This window comes from Rattus rattus, chromosome 11, assembly GCF_011064425.1.
Source record: "Rattus rattus isolate New Zealand chromosome 11, Rrattus_CSIRO_v1, whole genome shotgun sequence".
NCBI lineage: Eukaryota > Metazoa > Chordata > Mammalia > Rodentia > Muridae > Rattus > Rattus rattus.
Window position 1 is genome coordinate 74,495,797 of NC_046164.1, and position 6,949 is coordinate 74,502,745.

At 48.4% G+C, this 6,949-nt stretch overlaps 1 non-coding gene across 1 annotated transcript; it reads right to left on the reverse strand.

The window, feature by feature from the left end:
* Positions 1-843: 843 nt before the first annotated feature.
* On the reverse strand, positions 844-975 carry LOC116912976. The gene has a single exon (XR_004389541.1). It is a non-coding gene; the product is annotated as a small nucleolar RNA SNORA17 (small nucleolar RNA).
* Positions 976-6,949: the final 5,974 nt, after the last annotated feature.

Here is a 6,949-nt window from a genome sequence, read left to right on the forward strand (position 1 = left end):
CTGTAGTGTGTCACAGTGTGTCCCACATATACCCTTTTGTCCACACTTCTTTGCTTGCAAATGTCCATAGCAATGACATGGTCATTGGTACGAGGTGTGGTACAAGGCCTCTGGCTTCTGCTACTCTATGGATACTGGATCCTCACTGGGACTCCTCTCCGATATCCTGTTGTTGCCCTGTTGTGGAGATTCTGCAGTTTTAGATCTGTAGGACCGGCCTCTTCACACACTCCAGCAGTTCACTGATGGGGTAGATGTTGGGGTGGGTCAGTTCAAAGCCCTGGATCTGGGCCTGAGGGGTATCAGAAATGGTCATCCCACTGGCTCTCATGCTCTTGGAGCTGGCTTACCCGAAATCCCTGCAGCCAGGGCCAGCTCTCCTGTGCTGCCCAGGGCCAGCTCTCCTGTGCTGCCCAGGCAAGGTGCAGGACCTGTTCTCCTGAGTGCTGCAGCCAGTGAAGGACACGGCCAGTTCTCCCACTCTCATAATCCTGGGGCCAGTTTTCCCATATGCCACAGCTGTTGAGGGACAAGTGAGGCGAGGAGGGTGTCTCTTCCTTGTTTGTACCACTGCCCAGGAGACAAGAGGCAGAGCTGGCTCTCAGGTGCTCACACTCTTGGGGTTGGCTTGCCTGCAACTCTCGCATCCGGGGCCAGCTCTAGTACTATGCTGCCCAGGCAAGGTTCAGGGCCACCCGGTGGCCATCTGTCTTAGACTCACTCCAGCCTATGGCCTGTGGTCCCAGGTGGGGTTCTAGTCTCTAGCTTGCTTTCTGTCCTGGAATCTTTCCAGCCCTGCTTGACACTGGAGTAGTGGTTGTCTCAGGCTTGCTTTTCTTGGGGAATGCTAGGCTACTAATCACTCAGGTGTTCACAAGTCAGAACACTGCGTGTAGACATAGCCTCTTTCCTCTCTGCCACCTACTGAGGCAGGTGCAACACAGCAGCCACATCTGCAATGCCTCTAAGGGCAGGGGGCAAAACTCTTTATTTATTTCTTTTTGTTTATTTGAAACAGTGTTTCTCTGAATAGCCCCGGGCTGTTCTAGAACTCATTCTGTAGACCAGGTTGGCCATGAACTCAGAGATCCTTCTGCTTCTGCCTCCCTAATGCTGGGACTAAAGGCATATGCCACCATGACCTAGCTTACAAATTTTGCACTTAGGAGACTGCCAAGGCATGAGGTGAATATTGTCCCAGGGCTTCTACAGAACAATGGAGCTACCCTGAGCTGTTGCTGAAGAAGTGTGCAGTGGAAGCATCAGAGGTTGCAGTCTGACAGGTGGGATGGACGGACTCCTTTACTGGATTAAACTTTCTGAGGAAAGAGCAAGCATCAATTCCATGTACGATGTAAGCTTTATAGACTCATATCCACAGCAAGAGGCAAGAGTTCCAGATAACAGTCTCAGCCAGTAATTCCTGCATTGTTATTTCTGCGTCGTGGGGTATTCACCAGAGAAGACTGCTCACGCATGCGTTTAAGGCAATAGAAGGTATTAGCTAGCCAGCAGCCACACTGGGTGTTAAGGATCCCAGTGTGGCCCTATGCCTTTATCACGGTGAGTTTTAAGCACAAAACCTATGTTCCGGGTTGACACACTTCAGTTAACGAGAACAGTTAGCCAGAAACAGAACTACAGAAGCTAAAAAGCGAGGTTAGAACATTTAGAGACTTTCCCAGAACTGTGGACTTTGATGGATTTGGTCTTTGTTTAGTTTCGGCACAGGGCGCCGTCTACTTGCTGAGTTTTACAACATCAATGATGCTTTTCTCATAGAGTCCTTTGTGCTGGGATCTGGGGCCTACTAAGGTCCAGGGTACTGTTACAGGTAGTGGGTGATGCTGTTCAAATGCAAAAACATAGATATTAAAGAAAGAAGGACCATTCTTACCGTGGGGTCTAGGCCAGGAGGCTATGTCATGTCTGTAGGATGACCAAGCCTCTCCCACTCAAAGCCATGCACCTGATGTCATCAAACCCCAGGAATCTCAAGTCCCTCTCAGAGGTGTGACTGAGGAAGCTTCCTCAAAGAGACATTGCCACCAGGGAAATCTCAGAGATTCTACGGGTGTGACTTACGATGCTTGCCTATCATTGTCACTTTAACATGAAACAGTTGCAAAGCAAACATCGGAATGGTGACCAACGCTCGTTTTAAATACCCCGGAATCTGCTAGATGAGTAGTGTTTCAGTGAATGGCATTACCTTGTCCAGGGTCCCTAAAATTTCTGCAAGACAAGTCTCTTTGGGACAACTGTAATAGATTTCTGTGCAGCCTATGGCCTTAGCTTGTCCTGCTCAGTTTTATGTCAGCGTCATGGGAGTTAGAGTCATGAGAAAAAAAATGACTCTCTCCTGACAAAACTCCTCTCATAAGATCTGCCTGTAGGCAAGTCTGTGGTGCATTTTCTTCAACGATTCAGGTGGGAGAGGTCATCTTATGTGGGTGGTGTCGCCACTGGGAAACAATGTACAGGGTTCTGTAAAAAGCAGGCTGAGCAAGCCAAGAGAAGCGTGCTGGTAAGCAGCGCCCCTCCATGGCCTCAGCATCAGCTCCTGTCTCCAGCCTCCTGCCAGGAGATTGTTCAAGAATTGTCTTAGTCAGGGTTTCTATTTCTGCACAAAACATCATGACCAAGAAGCGAGTTGGGGAGGAAAGGGTTTATTCAGCTTATACTTCCACATTGCTGTTCATCACCAAAGGAAGTCAGGACTGGAACTCAAGCAGGTCAGGAAGCAGGAGCTGATGTAGAGGCCATGGAGGGATGTTACTTACTGGCTTGCTTCCCTTGGTTTGCTCAGTTTGCTCTCTTATAGAACCCGAGACCACTAGCCACAGTGGGCTGGGTTCTCCCCGCCTTGATCACTTACTGAGAAAATGCCTTACAGCTGGATCCTCAACCGAAGCTCCTTTCTCTGTGATGACTCCAGCTTGTGTCACGTTGGACTGAGATGTGGAACTGTGAGCTGAAAGAAAGCCTTTCATCTCACAAAAGCTTCCATCTTGTGTTTTCTCATAGCAACAGAAACCCCAACGAAGACACAGAGGTGTTGGTCATTTCCCACGAAACCTAGCAGGAGCAACTTCAGTAAGGGAAGCTTCCTGCAGGCCGTCGTGAGGAAGGCGTGGCCACAGAAGCCTGAGCGCGCTAATGAGCATCGAGCATCGAACATTGAGCATCGAGAGTCGAGTATCGAGCATCGAGCATCGAGCATTGGCAGCAGAGGGAGAGGAGAGCCAATGTTCAGCTCTCTTATTCCTCTTTAGGAGGCAAGGGTCCCAAGGACAATTCTGCCCCACACATTTGGGGAGAGGCTTTGTCTTGTTAATTAGTTTAACCAGGATAATCCCTCTCAGGCAGCAGAGGTCAATCTCCCAAGTGTACTCTTGGATTTTAGTTCCTGGGAGCTCTGGTTGGTTGGTATTGTTGTTTTGATGGGGTGGCAAGCCCCTTCAGCTCCTTCATTCCTTTCTCTAACTCCTCCAATGGGGACCCTGTTAACAGTTCAATGGTTGGCTGCTAGCATTCGCCTCTGTATTTGTCTCGATCGGGCTGAGCCTCTCAGGAGGCAGCTATATCGGGCTCCTGTCAGCATGCGCTTCTTGGTTTTATCAATATTGTCTAGGTTTGGTGGCTGTATGTTTATGGGCTGGATCCCCAGGTGGGGCAGGCTCTGAATGACCATCCCTTCAGTCACTTTTATTTCTACTTATGTGTGTCTGTGTGCCCGTTTCTGTGCGAATGGATGTCACTTGTATTTGCAAGGCCAGTAGAGGGTGCCACTTCACCTTGAGGTAGAGTTTCAGGTAGTTTTGAGGTGCCACAAGACCCTTGGGAACAGAACTCAGATCCTCATAATACACAGCAAGCCTCTTAAGCCAGCCACCATCTCTAGTCTCATGCTAGCTTAATTAATTAACTAATTAACTTGAGACTAGGGATTTCTATGGAACCTAGGCTGTCCTGGGACTTGCTGTGTAGACCAGGATGGCCTTGATATCACATAGATCTACTAGCCTCTGCCGCCATTGTGCAGCATTAAATGTATGTGCAAGCAGACCCAGTTCCCTTGCGAGATTTTTTTTTTTTTTTTTTTTTTCTGAGTCAGGATTTATCTGTGTTCTGGAACTTACTCTATAGACAAAGCTGGCCTCAAACTCCCAGAGATCAACCTGTCTCTGCCTCCCTACTTCTGGGATGAAAGGAAAGTCCCACCACTATTCAGCTCCTGTGTTGGTATTTGTTTAACTCTCTTCATTTGTGGAGGTCCTGAGCACATAACCAAAGCTACTCTGAGTTTGTGTACAATAGCCACGCCCCGTCCGGAAGCCAGACTTCTACAGGACTCTTCTCTCTCCTCTGGCTCTTACAGTCCTTCCCTCCATCCTGACTTCCGAGAAGCTCCCTCAGTTTGGAGGGGGAGGGTTGGTGTAGAAATTCCACCCACAGAGGAACATTCACGATCTCTTTTCTCAGCATTTGAACAGCGTTGACTCTTTATCAACCCCCAGCCTCGGCAATAAGAAAACTCTCTGATCAAGGGCGAGAACCACACAGATCTATGGAGACAAACACACAGAAGTGTTTAGAAAGGGGTTTAACAACATGGCCTCCCAGGGACACAACGTTAATCACTAATATGCTATGTGTATGCATGATGTCATGTGACCACAGTCGACTCCAGAGAGTCAGACAGGGAGAGAAAGTTTGGTTTTCATCTGAGACTGGCCTAACTTGTTTAATATGAATATTTCCATCTCTGCCCATCTTACTGACACGGTGCGAGGTCATTCTTCTTTATGGACAGAAAGGATTCCACTGAGTTACACACCACATTTTCTTTATCCATTTGGGACACCTAGATTCGCCCCCTAGCTTAGTTGTGGTGAGCAGCTCTGCAGGAAACTGTGGTGTGCATTCATCCCTACAGTGGAAGGAGCAGGAGGCTTTTGCATCAATACTCAGGAATGGCGTAGATGTTTCATGCGGTTTCAGTCTATTGCTCCTTCCACAGGATCCAAAAGCATGGACAATTAAAAACCTCTCTGCCCTTAATGAGGCACCTCTGGGGCTTACTGTAATTCCTGCTAAGGCCTCAAAGTTCAAATTCTATCTGGGTTGAAAGGGGAGCTAGTTACTGAGTATGTACCACAGATTCCTTGTAGGAGAAGGGATTAGGATTGGCAATTCTTCCCTTCTTCTTCTTCTTCTTCTTCTTCTTCTTCTTCTTCTTCTTCTTCTTCTTCTTCTTCTTCTTCTTCTTCTTCTTCTTCTTCTTCTTTCTTCTTCTTCTTCTTCTTCTTCTTCTTCTTCTTCTTCTTCCTCCTCTTCCTCCTCCTCCTCCTCCTCCCTCCTCCTCCTCCTCCTCCTCCTCCTCCTTCTCCTTCCCCCCTCCTCCTCCTCCTCCTTTGCAAAAAGACTGAACTGTCCCATGAATTGTCTGGGGATGAATGGCCAAGTGTTGACATTCAAAATGGGTTTCCAGGAGAAAGTACCAAGGGCTTGGAGAGAATGAAGTCGTCCTGGGGAAGAGAACAGGGGTGGCAGATCCCAGCAAGGGTTGGGGACAGTGGGCATCCAGAACATTAATAAGAGTGGGGTTGAGCTGAGTGCAAGTGTTTCTTCTCCATGACTGACTGGCTGGTGACTTCCTGACTTTCTCCCTTTCTCTTGAGAGTGGTCTGTCTGTACCCAGGCTGGTCCCAGCCTGTGGTGGTTCAGGCTCTGCTTGAGGTTTCCGGCTCCATCCTCAGTATTGGGTGAACTTCTGGAGTTGGCTGGCTCTATTAAATCACATTTGATCTAATCAACTAGACTGGCTTGAATTCGGGGAGTGTGGGCTGGGTGTGGTGGTTCAAGCCTTTAATCCCTCCCACCACACAGGAGGCAGAGAACTCTCTGTGTTTCAGGTCAGCCTGGTTTACACAGGGAGTTCCAGGACAAATGGGATTACAGAGTGAGACCGCATTTCAAGAAAGAGGGGGTACAGTTGACACAGCCATCCTGTCTGTTCTTTCATAGCCAGCATCTTTAAGCCAGCATCTGCAGCCTTCTGTTTGCCATTGCTAAGGCTCCTCATATATCGTCATTATAATGGTGATTTAATTAGTGTCTGAGAAGGCTTGTCTAGGTCTAGGACGTGTCTTGGGGGAAAGAGGAGGGAGAACTGGTGGTGGAGTCCCCTGCCATGCTGTCTGCTGTCCCTTTGTCCCTGGCTTGTCCCTTTGACATCCACCTTGGCTCATGAAGTAAAGAAACCACAAAGGCCTAATCATTTCCCGAGACTAATGTCCAAGAAAAATAGGTTTCTTCCCTAGACAAGGAGGGAGCTCTACAGCCAAGGAGAGAGCCCTGGCCACCAAAGGGACTTGCAAAAGGCATCTTCAGCAGGCTGGCATCAGCTTGACCACATCTAGAGGTCACTAAAATCCAGACCTGTCTGGGCACCCCCGTGAGTGATCATTGATTGCTTAATTAAATCATGTGAAGTGGGAAGGCCACTTCTGTGCTGGATCTCTGAGGTGGGAACACACACCTTTAATCCAGACCCTGGGAAGACCCACCCTAATCCAGGCCACACCCCCTTCTAGAAGCCTATATAAAGAACCCGCAAGATGGGAGCCTCTGTCTTTGACAGCTTGCTCTCCCGTTGGTAGCAAGTCTCCTCCACTGGCCTTACCTCAGACTTTCTCGGTATTCCAGCATCTACTGAAGACAGCCTTAGACAGCCAGCCTTGTGAAGGGAACAACTCCTGGACTCTTGGAGATTCGGTTCGGAAGCAGCCATTGTTGGATTAGCCGGACCACAGCCTGTAAGTCTTTCTAATATAGATCTCTTTCATCTATGTGGAGAGAGATTCATTTTGTAACTTCTATTACTATAGAGAACCCTGACAAATATAATAACCATGATTCCTTCTGTTCATGGAAGAGAGACGGC